Raw genomic sequence first — 10,061 nt, 5'->3', positions numbered from 1 at the left:
AATGAGTCTCCTCGAACTTGTGCCACCTCTTGAGGTGGCACAAGTCTGAGGAGAGCGGAGTAGCTTGAAACTGCTCCGTTCTCTCCAGGAACTGGGCTTGGGATACGGCATAACTGCTGGATCCCAGCCCCGCCTCCTGCTCCCCGCCCGCCCCCAGGGCTGCCCACCGTCCACCCTCCCCCTGCCCAGGAATGCCTCCCCCCCGCCTCCCCCACCTACTTTTCTTCGTTGTGTCGGCCCACGCTTAACTCAGCCTCTGCAGGCCGGCGCTTCTTTGATTGCCGGCCTGGCTTCCTTCTGAGGAGGCACAAACGTGCTTTACGGCACGTTTGCAACCCTCCCAGGCCAGCACAAGGGACTGGCAGAACTGCATTCTAGGATTGTGCCCCATGACAGCAATTGGAAGGAGAAACAGCAGTAATAAATCAGACAAGATACACAGTGTCTTACTTGGTCTGCCACATTTTTTAAGCCATCTTATCCACTAGATGGTGATATTTTACCATTACATAGCATTGTTATTCACTGATCTGTGGTGCCCTGATAACTTGACAAAGAGAACGAAGTAGGTAGTGGTTCTCTTTTATTTAGAAAGGGAAGGGCCACTGTTCTCATCAATCCCAGAGTAGGATCTTTTCCAGTTGCTTCTTTCTCCCTTATATGAGCACTCAGGGGACAGGGAACAATTTTTTTCATTCATTTTGCTATGTAAACTGCTTTGTGATTTTTTTTTTTCCTTGAAAAGTGCTATACATGCTTAATGGTAATAAATATATATTCATTAAAGCCAGTTGTGAACATTCTGTCTTATATTAGGGTGATATAAACATGGGTTCGGGATAGCTAATTTTAGTCTGCAGTTGCTATGACCCTTGCTGTGTATAACACAATATCCCAGGGACAAGCGGTGAGGGGGTGGCAGGTGAGGCAAGATCACCCCACCAGATTTCTTTGAAAAGTGCTGCCACTGCTGCTGTGACCAGTGCTGGGGCTTTGATCATGCAAACACTCACAGCCCACACGCTTCAGCTGCTGTTCAGTGTTGCGATTGTTTGCCGTGATCATAGCCTTGGTGGAGATGGCGGCACTTTCCAAAAAACCCCGGTGGTGCAGTCCTGTCTCGCCTGTCACTCCCATACAGCACATCACTGCAACATCCTGTCCTCACCATTGGCCTCCTTTTCCATCACCTGGAGTGTCTGGGCAGGTGGCAGCCTGGGGAAGGCGGTAGATGGGAGCAGGATTACCACCCCCCTCACCAGTTCATGCCATTGCTCAAGACAAGCACTTCAGGTGACCTGGCTGAGCTGCCCCTGCTGTGGTTCCCATCTGGATTGGGTGTTCCCATGCACACTGTTGGCATTTGAGGAAAAAACTGCCCACTGGTACTTGCTTTGGAAGCTAGCATATCACTAGTGACTCCCAGTATTCATCAGTAAGTTGGCAACCTTCAGTCTCGAAAGGCTATGGTATCGCGCTCTGAAAGGTGGTTCTGGAACAGTGTCTAGTGTGGCTGAAAAGGCCGATTCGGGAGTGACAATCCCTTCCACACTGGGAGCAAGTGCAGTCTGTCCCTGGCCTGTCTCCCTGGCTATGGGCCTTCCTTCTTTGCCTCTTAGCCTCATGCATGTTTGTTCAGTTCTCAGAATGTAAGTGCCTTTACATTTGAGATATACATGACATGCTGGAGTTTCTGTGCCTTGAGGGAATTGTTTCAGTGTGTTGTGCTGACAAACTGCTATCCCGTTCTCAGATTTCCCCAGGCCAATGGCAATGCTCTCCTAATATGACAGATCTCTGCAGATAACCTTTTAAGATTAGTTCTTTTAAAAAAATTGATTGTGTTGTTGTTCCCTGCCTTGGGCATATTTAATCAAAAGATAACTTTTTTCCTAAATAAATAGAACAAAACAAAGGATTCCTTGCATCTTCAAAAGTAAACATGACACTAGTCATAGAGTGAGCAAGTATTTTTAAGAATAGAGTAGATGGCTTTTCTTAGGCTGCTATACACTCTTACCTGGAAAGAAGTCTCATTGAACTCAAGACTATTTACTTCTGAGTAAGCCTCAGAAAAGTACTAAATAGAAAAGTACTGTTGGTGCTTTAAAACTAGAGAAACATTTTTTTAAAAAAATTACTCTGCAGTGCTAATAATTATTATCTGGTCATCTTGATAGTTCAATGTAGCAACTTATCAGTCCAAAAACCTTTCTGGTGGGTGACCTTGTGTGCTTGCCGCTGCTCAGGGGTGACACTGTAATCTTCATGAATGAGACCAAACTAGCCTAGGTTTCACTCCCAAGGCCTATAAGAACAGAAGCACAGAAGAAGGCCCCTTGCTGGATCAGGCCAAGAGCCCATCTGGTCCAGGTTCTTGCATCTCACAGTGACCCTCCAGATGCCTCAGGAAGAATACAAGACAACAAGATACCTGTAGCAATTCCCCTTCAAAGGCATCTAGGCCAAATGCCATCACAACACCCTTTGGCTAGGAGTTCCACAGATTAACTATGTGCTGGGTAAAGAAATATTTCCATTTTTCTGTTCTAACTCTCCCACCAGTCAATTTTAGTGTATGTCACCTAGGTTCTGGTGTTGTGTGAGAGGGAAAAGAGCTCCCCTCTACCCACTCTATAAATCCCATGCATAATTTTATGTCTCAATCATATCCCCCCCACCTCAGGTGCCTTTTTTTCTAGCCTGAAGAGCCCCAAATGCTGTAGCTTTTTTTTTTTTTTTTTTTTTGGTAAGGAAGGTGCCCCAGTCCACTAATCATTTTGAATGCTCTCTTCTGCACCTTTTCTAGTTCCACTATATCCTTTTTGAGATGTGGTGATCAGAACTGGATATTACACCCCAGACAGGGCCTTAGACATCTTTGTGTAATTTGTAAAATGGCATAATAACATTGGCTGTTTTATTCTCAGCCCCTTGTTAAATTATTCTGAGTATGGAATTGATCCTCAGGTGGACAGCTGTCTCTCTCATTTTTCTTTACACCCAGGTAAACATGAGCACCTGAATTCCCACATGAGTTAGCTGGCATGAACTATTTGTGATTTACAGTAGCTTTCAGATGGCTTTCCAACTCATTGCACCCTTCTTTATTCTTTAGGGCACTTGGAAATGAGCCCTTCGGGGTTTTTCCAGGCCTCCTAATGCCATAAGGCATTAAAAATGTCAATTCTGGTTTCTCTGTGAAACTAGAAGTTGCTTTTTTTTTTTTTTTTTACTACTGGGTTCAGTTTGAACCAGGCAGAGAGGCTGCAGAAGGATATCTGTGGCCTTTGCTGGGCTCAGAGGACCCTCTGGAAATGAGGGGGCAGAGCTCCCCTCGTCTCCAGAGGGTATTGCAGGGGGGACACACGTGCAGGGGGCACCTGCAAACCCAATCAGTGGATAGTGAATCTGAAGATGAGGGATTCGTGGATATGGGGACCCCCTGTAAGGAAGATCATTCTCCAAATTTAGCTTGGTTGTAAATGATAGGAGGAGGCTAGCATCTGCTAAAGCAGAGCTACTTACAATGGTGGCTCTTGAATGAATATGTATGTATATATGTTTGGTAACGGTCTAAAATAATACAGAGTTCACAGTTGAAATGTTTATTGTGCTATATTGCACTGTTTGTACAATTTGGATAAGAATTTGGATAAAATCACATAACACCAACATTTGCTATTTTAATCAAGAAATTTTTGGGGGGAATCACCCCCCCCCCAAAAAAAAACTCTAGCCATAAGACAATGAGATAACTAGTTTACCGCAACTATGATTTTCCATAAAATATCAAGCACATATAACTCCAAGGTGTTGGAAGTGTCAGAGAATGGCACTCATTTCCCCCACTGGAAACGCGGTCAACCTGTCTTATAGCTAAAATATATCTGGATATACTGGGAGAATAAATTCACAGAAGGGCACCTTTAAATAGATTATATTATATGATAGATTTTATAACATTTATTTATACAGTAATATATAATGTTATAAAAAGACTCATGCAACATTATGCACATAGATGTGCACATAAAAATACCCTGATACCTTTTAAAAGTGTACATGCATCAGAGTATCTTAGTGATATGTAGTCCAGTTTGCACAATTCTCTAATGGCCCAATTACCAAACCCTCAAAGTCCTTGTAGTGTTATGGGGAAAAAACCAGAAAAAGGTATTTGTGCCATTCAAATAGCTACGGCATCACTTCATTAACTCAAATGGTCAGTAAATTGCCTGCTAGCTCTGAGTCAATCGTTATTATTTAGACACTACTCAGTGGGGATCTTAATATGTACTTTTGACATTAATGAGAGAAAGTTTAGTAGCAGCAGCTCAAGTGATGTAGCAACAATTTAATTTCTTTTCTCTTGCTCTGCTGCATAATGAATGGTTATTAAGCTTTTGCTTCCTGAATAAAAATCTGCAATAGTACATTAAAGATAACCTTTACATTTTGCTATATGCCACTGGTAAAATGGCAAAGTAGTAAAACTTCACTTCCAATGTAAACAACCCAACTCTGCTTAGAGGTTACTTTTAATAATAAGCTCCAGTTAAGTTTTTCTCAGAAGAAAAAGTATTTTCAGTGTATGTGCTGTAGAATTACAGTATAGGAGGGAGGGGGCCAAATGAATTTCCGATGGGAGGAGGTTTCATAGAGAGGCCACTATAGAGAAGGCCTTCTCATGACTCCCCACAAATCCTAACTCAGATGGTGACAGGACACAGAAGAAAGCCCTGCTAGAAGATCTCAGAGGATGGGTAGATTCATGTGGAGGAAAGAAGTCCCCCAGGTAACTTGATCCTAAGCTGTTTAACAGCCTAATGGCTCAATCCTAACTGGGCTGGATGCCGGTGCAAAAAGTTTTGCGCCAACAATGACTGCTTTATGGCAATTGCTTTATGGCAGTTGCAAAAGCAGTCTCTGCTGGTGCAATGCTTTTGGGCTGCTGGTGAGGAGGTCAGAGTAGCTTCCTACACTGTCAGATGGCTTGCTTTAAAGCAAGCAGTAAAAGTGTTCTGAAGTAGACTAAAATGTCAAGAGAGTGACTGGTCTAAGTTGAGCTTCCTGGCTGACTGGACAATTGGACCTGGTTCTACTTCGCAAAAAAGTCCAACACCTCCCTGATAAAATAGTCCAGTGTCATAGCCACTAGATCACACTGTGTTCATTCTAAGCATCCCTGAGATACCAACAAATAACCATTTGTCAGGGATAGGCAAATCCAGCACGGCTTGACTCAAGCCAAGTCACAAGTCTCTGCCCCCACGACTTGAGTTGAAAACGAGTCCTAATGGGGGCACTTTCCAAGTCGCCTGGAGCATTTTTGCGACTCAAAAAGACTCGAGTTGTGAGCCTTTTTGATACACATGTCAGGTGCGGAAAAAATAAAATGGAGCTGCTACGGGGGTGTGTGTGTGTGCGTGCGTGTGCGTGTTGGAGTGCTCTTTAAACTCTCCCCTGCTGTCCTCCATCCCATCTGTAAACAAAGCGGGAGGGGCTGGGACAGACTGCGTAAGAGCAAGGACAAAAGCGCAAGAGGGAGGAGGGTCACATGCAGCAGCTGCGAGGCTTACCCGGATGACCCAATCTTTTGCAGCTATACTCAGAAGTAGTCCCACTGTAGCTAGTCATTCAATGGGGCTTCCTCCCCCCCAAGTAGCAACACAGCTCACAGCAGCTATATGATTGGAAAGCGTGATCTCTATGATCCCCCCTCCCGCTTCCCTGCCTCCTTTTTCCCTGGGCTTCTCCAGCCAGTTCCAAGGCAAGAACCCCCTTGCGCTCCTCCTGCCCTCCTTCATCCAAAGAAACCAGACCGCCCATCCTTTGTCCAACGATCATTGGCTCCTGCCTCCCCCCCCCCCCCATGCTTGGAAGCAAAAGCAAACATTAACCCTTTCCTGCCTCCAGGCTGGAACTTCCCTGCTACTCCCCCAGTTTGAATGATGACCCCGCAAGGTTTTTCACACCATGAAAACAGTAAGCAAACACACCCAGACACAGAGAGTTGAGTCTGCATGTGCGGGGACCAAGTGCTGAGCCAGGGGCCCGTGACTTGAATGTTTTGCTGAGTCTTCCATGTGCGTGACTCTAATGCACACGAGTCACCAAAAAACACTGATTTTCACAATTTGGGCTCGAGTCACCTGATTTAAGTTCCCATCCTTGCCATTTGTATCCTAGATTCCTTGTACACTGACTACGCTACACTGGAAGCTGCATAAAAACGCAAGATCAGTTCTCTGACGAGAACTATGTCTGCAGTTGATTGATTGACTGTGTTTGTCGCTACAGTTTTCTTGTAGGCACTAAAAGGGGCTCAGAGAAGAACACAGATAACAGCAAACACAGCAGAAACACAGTCATTATAATGAAAACATCTGTTAAAGGCGGCAGCCAACTGCGGTGGCAGGAACAGTAAGAGACTGGGGGAAGGCATTGCCATATATGACTTATTACTGCTGTTGCAAAAGACGTCTGCCCCGCCATGTGGAGCCCTAACTTCTGCTCTTGGATGAGATGAAGCAGCCACATTGGCAGGGCACCCCCTCATGAAGTTGGCATCAAAGGGAGTGACCTCTGAGTTTGCCCCTTTGGGGGCAGTGTCAGGACAAGCATCCCACTCCATCTGAACCATGTGGGTTGGATGTATCAAGACAGCAGGGATGGTTTCTGAGATAGGTGGTTTGGTGGTGGATGAAGAGAAAGCACACTGACAAATACTGGGGATGCTACCAAGCTGCAAAAACATGGTGGGCGTCACTTTTAACACCCCTTCTCACTTGCTAGGATTCTTGAACGGTGCAAGCGTTTCACTGGCACCTTGAATTGGAAGCCAGCAGGCATCAAGTACAAATTTATGTCATTCTGACTGAAACGATTCACAGCCACCCATTTGAGAAGATGAATGGCTGCCTATCGCACCCACTGGAACTTCTCAGCAGGCAGCTGCATATGCAGAAGTGAATTTCTTGAGGGGACAGAAGGTGCACGGTGGTCATTTCCCTTTATTTATTCTTCTCTCTAGGCTCCCAATCTTTAGGATACCACGGACCACTGAAGCAAGAATTGGAATTGCAGTGAACCACATGCAATCCCCACATCCCCACACACAAAAATACTTTTAAATTTGCAATAGAGGTGGCCCTCGTTATTCCCTGGGGTTCCATTTCTGGAAACCCTGTGGATAAAGAAAACTGCAGCTATTTGAAACCTGCGGTTTTTGGCACTGCCCAAATGCGATTGGAGCTGTGCTCCTCTCATCTCTGGAGGCTCTTCTGAAGCCTGAAGAGGCCATGAGCGTCTCCTTGCAGCTTCAGAATGAAGGCTGTGGGAAGACACACATGGCCTCTGCAGGCTTCAGAAGAGCCTTCGGAGGTAAGAGGGGCACAGCACCCTAGAGGCTCCAAGTTGGTGCACACCATGAGTATGGGGACCTGCTGATGAAGAAATTCATAGGTACCAAGCCCGCACGTAACACAGGCTGCCTGTTATTAGAAAATATTTATTAGAGATTTATTATTTATAGAGAAAGTTGTGGTTTGTTGCTTTTGGTGCCAACTGTAGCTACAGGTGGTCCATCCTCATCCTCTCTGATGGACCATGGGGGACTGCTTGCTCCGCAAAATGCTGGAAGTGATCAAATAATAATAATAATAATAATAATAATAATAATAATAATAATAATAATAATAATAATAATACAGGTATTTATATACCACCTTTCTTGGTCTTTATTCAATACTTTATTCAAGGCGGTTTACATAGGCAGGCTTATTAAATCCCTGTAGGGATTTTTACAATTGAAAGAAGGTTCTATCTTTCAAGAACCACAACAGTCCAGATGTTTCACTCTGATCTGGTTTCACATTCTGGCCTCCATCCTCCCACGCTCAGAGCAGATGGAATAACTCGGCTCAGCTTGTCAGTTGCTTCAAGGTCGCACGGTGCCGGTGGCCTTGAACTGGCAACCTTCGGATGTTATCTTCAGGCAAATGGAGGCTCTATCCTCTAGACCAGACCTCCTGCCCAAATGTGATTTTTTTTTTCCTGAGACCTCGTGGACCACTTCTCAGGGTCTTGTGGATCACCTGTGGTCCCCAGACCACAGGTTGGGAACCAGCACTCTAGGTAAACTTCATAAAAACCCTGGCAGCTTAGAGTGGCAAATAGTGAGCCGCCTAAGGCCACTCAGCTGAGGCTCAAGCTGGAGCACCAACAGAAGAACGCTAACTCTAGCCGCTACACCTCATCGCCCTACCATTTCTTACAGTATGCTGCAATTATGGAATGCAGGATGCAAGGGAGTGGCAACAGGATGCAGGTAGCTTGTTGTCATGTGTTCCCAAAGGCATCTGGTAGGCTACTGTGAGATACATAAGAACATAAGAACAGCCCCACTGGATCAGGCCATAGGCCCATCTAGTCCAGCTTCCTGTATCTCACAGCGGCCCACCAAATGCCCCAGGGAGCACACCAGATAACGAGAGACCTCATCCTGGTGCCCTCCCTTGCATCTGGCATTCTGACATAACCCATTTCTAAAATCAGGAGGTTGCGCATACACATCATGGCTTGTACCCTGTAATGGATTTTTCCTCCAGAAGCTTGTCCAATCCCCTTTTAAAGGCGTCCAGGCCAGATGCTGTCACCACATCCTGTGGCAAGGAGTTCCACAGACCAACCACACGCTGAGTAAAGAAATATTTTTTCTTGTCTGTTCTAACTCTCTAATACAGAAACTGTTCTAACTCTCTAATACAGGAAGCTGGCCTGATCCAGCAGGGCTCTTCTCATGTTCTGATGTTCTTGATTGTGCAAGACATGAAAACATTTGTTGCCGCTGGAAATCATGATGAAAATAGAAAAATTAGGCGTCCTGACAAACTTGCTGCTGGAAGAGATACAGATGTAGCCATGAATTCCAGTGATGCTCCCAAGATGCTACAAAGAGAACTAAGTTCTGTTGCCCTTGCTTTTCATCTCTCACCAACATCTCTAACACAGAAGGGAGAACAATATTGGCTCATTAGCAGCGTGACGTCAGACGGCAAGCTTTCCCACACCCAATCTGCTCAGAATAATAAGTTGCCCTTTTGCCTTACAAGTGCCTCTTATTTTGTAAAACACTTCTCTGTAAACCTCCCTTCCACACTCTAAAAATGTCTTCCTTCCCTCTGGATATTTTGATGTAACCTTCTCAACATTCATCTCACTGTGGCAATGTTACAGTTCCATCAGGGTAGCTGGTTTATGGTTGCATCTAAAGAAAGTCAATCATATAAAACCCATAGAAGTGAATGGGGCCTAAATTAGCCATGATGGGCAGCTCGGACTTATATCTGAAAAACACTGCTCTGGACATGGTGTATGCCCTTGGATACCATCAGAATGAGAGCAGCACAGGTTTAGTTTCAGCTCCATTGGTGGTGATGAAGTTCCTCTGTGCAGACCTAGTCTGGACTGTGGATGCACCATAGCATTTGCTGGTGCTACTTGGCCACTGGGTTGCACCATATCTTTTCTTATTGATTTCAATGGTGCTTAGAGCCCAATCCTAGGCAGGTCCACTCAGAGGTAAGTACTATTATAGTCAATGAGGCTTACTCCCAGGTAAGTGTGGATAGGATTGCAGCCTTAGGGCCCAGTTCTATCCAACTTTCCAGTGCCAGTGCAGCTGCAATGCAGCCTTGAGGAAAGAGAACAAATGTTCCCTTACCTGGAGGTGGCCTCCATGATTGCCCCCTCGCTGCAGGATGCTGTGCATGCCCCATTGGCACGGCTGCACTGGTGCTGGAAAATTGGATAGGATTTGGCCCTTAGTCATAACTGTCTTCAAATACAACCCATAGTCTTTATTTAAACGACAAAAACACCACATACTAAAACAGACCAAAAACTGAAAGGGTTGAAGACCGAGCTAGAGCACCACCAGATAAAGGGAGAGGCATCAGGTGTGTTCCTTCAGGTACCAAGAGATTGGGTCCCAGCCCTGCCCTGAAATAGCTTTCAGTAGTGCCAAGCTTCTTGGTAACTTTTTCTGGTCCCTCTAA

This window comes from Tiliqua scincoides, chromosome 6, assembly GCF_035046505.1.
Source record: "Tiliqua scincoides isolate rTilSci1 chromosome 6, rTilSci1.hap2, whole genome shotgun sequence".
Lineage (NCBI taxonomy): Eukaryota > Metazoa > Chordata > Lepidosauria > Squamata > Scincidae > Tiliqua > Tiliqua scincoides.
This window is presented reverse-complemented; position numbering follows the sequence as displayed.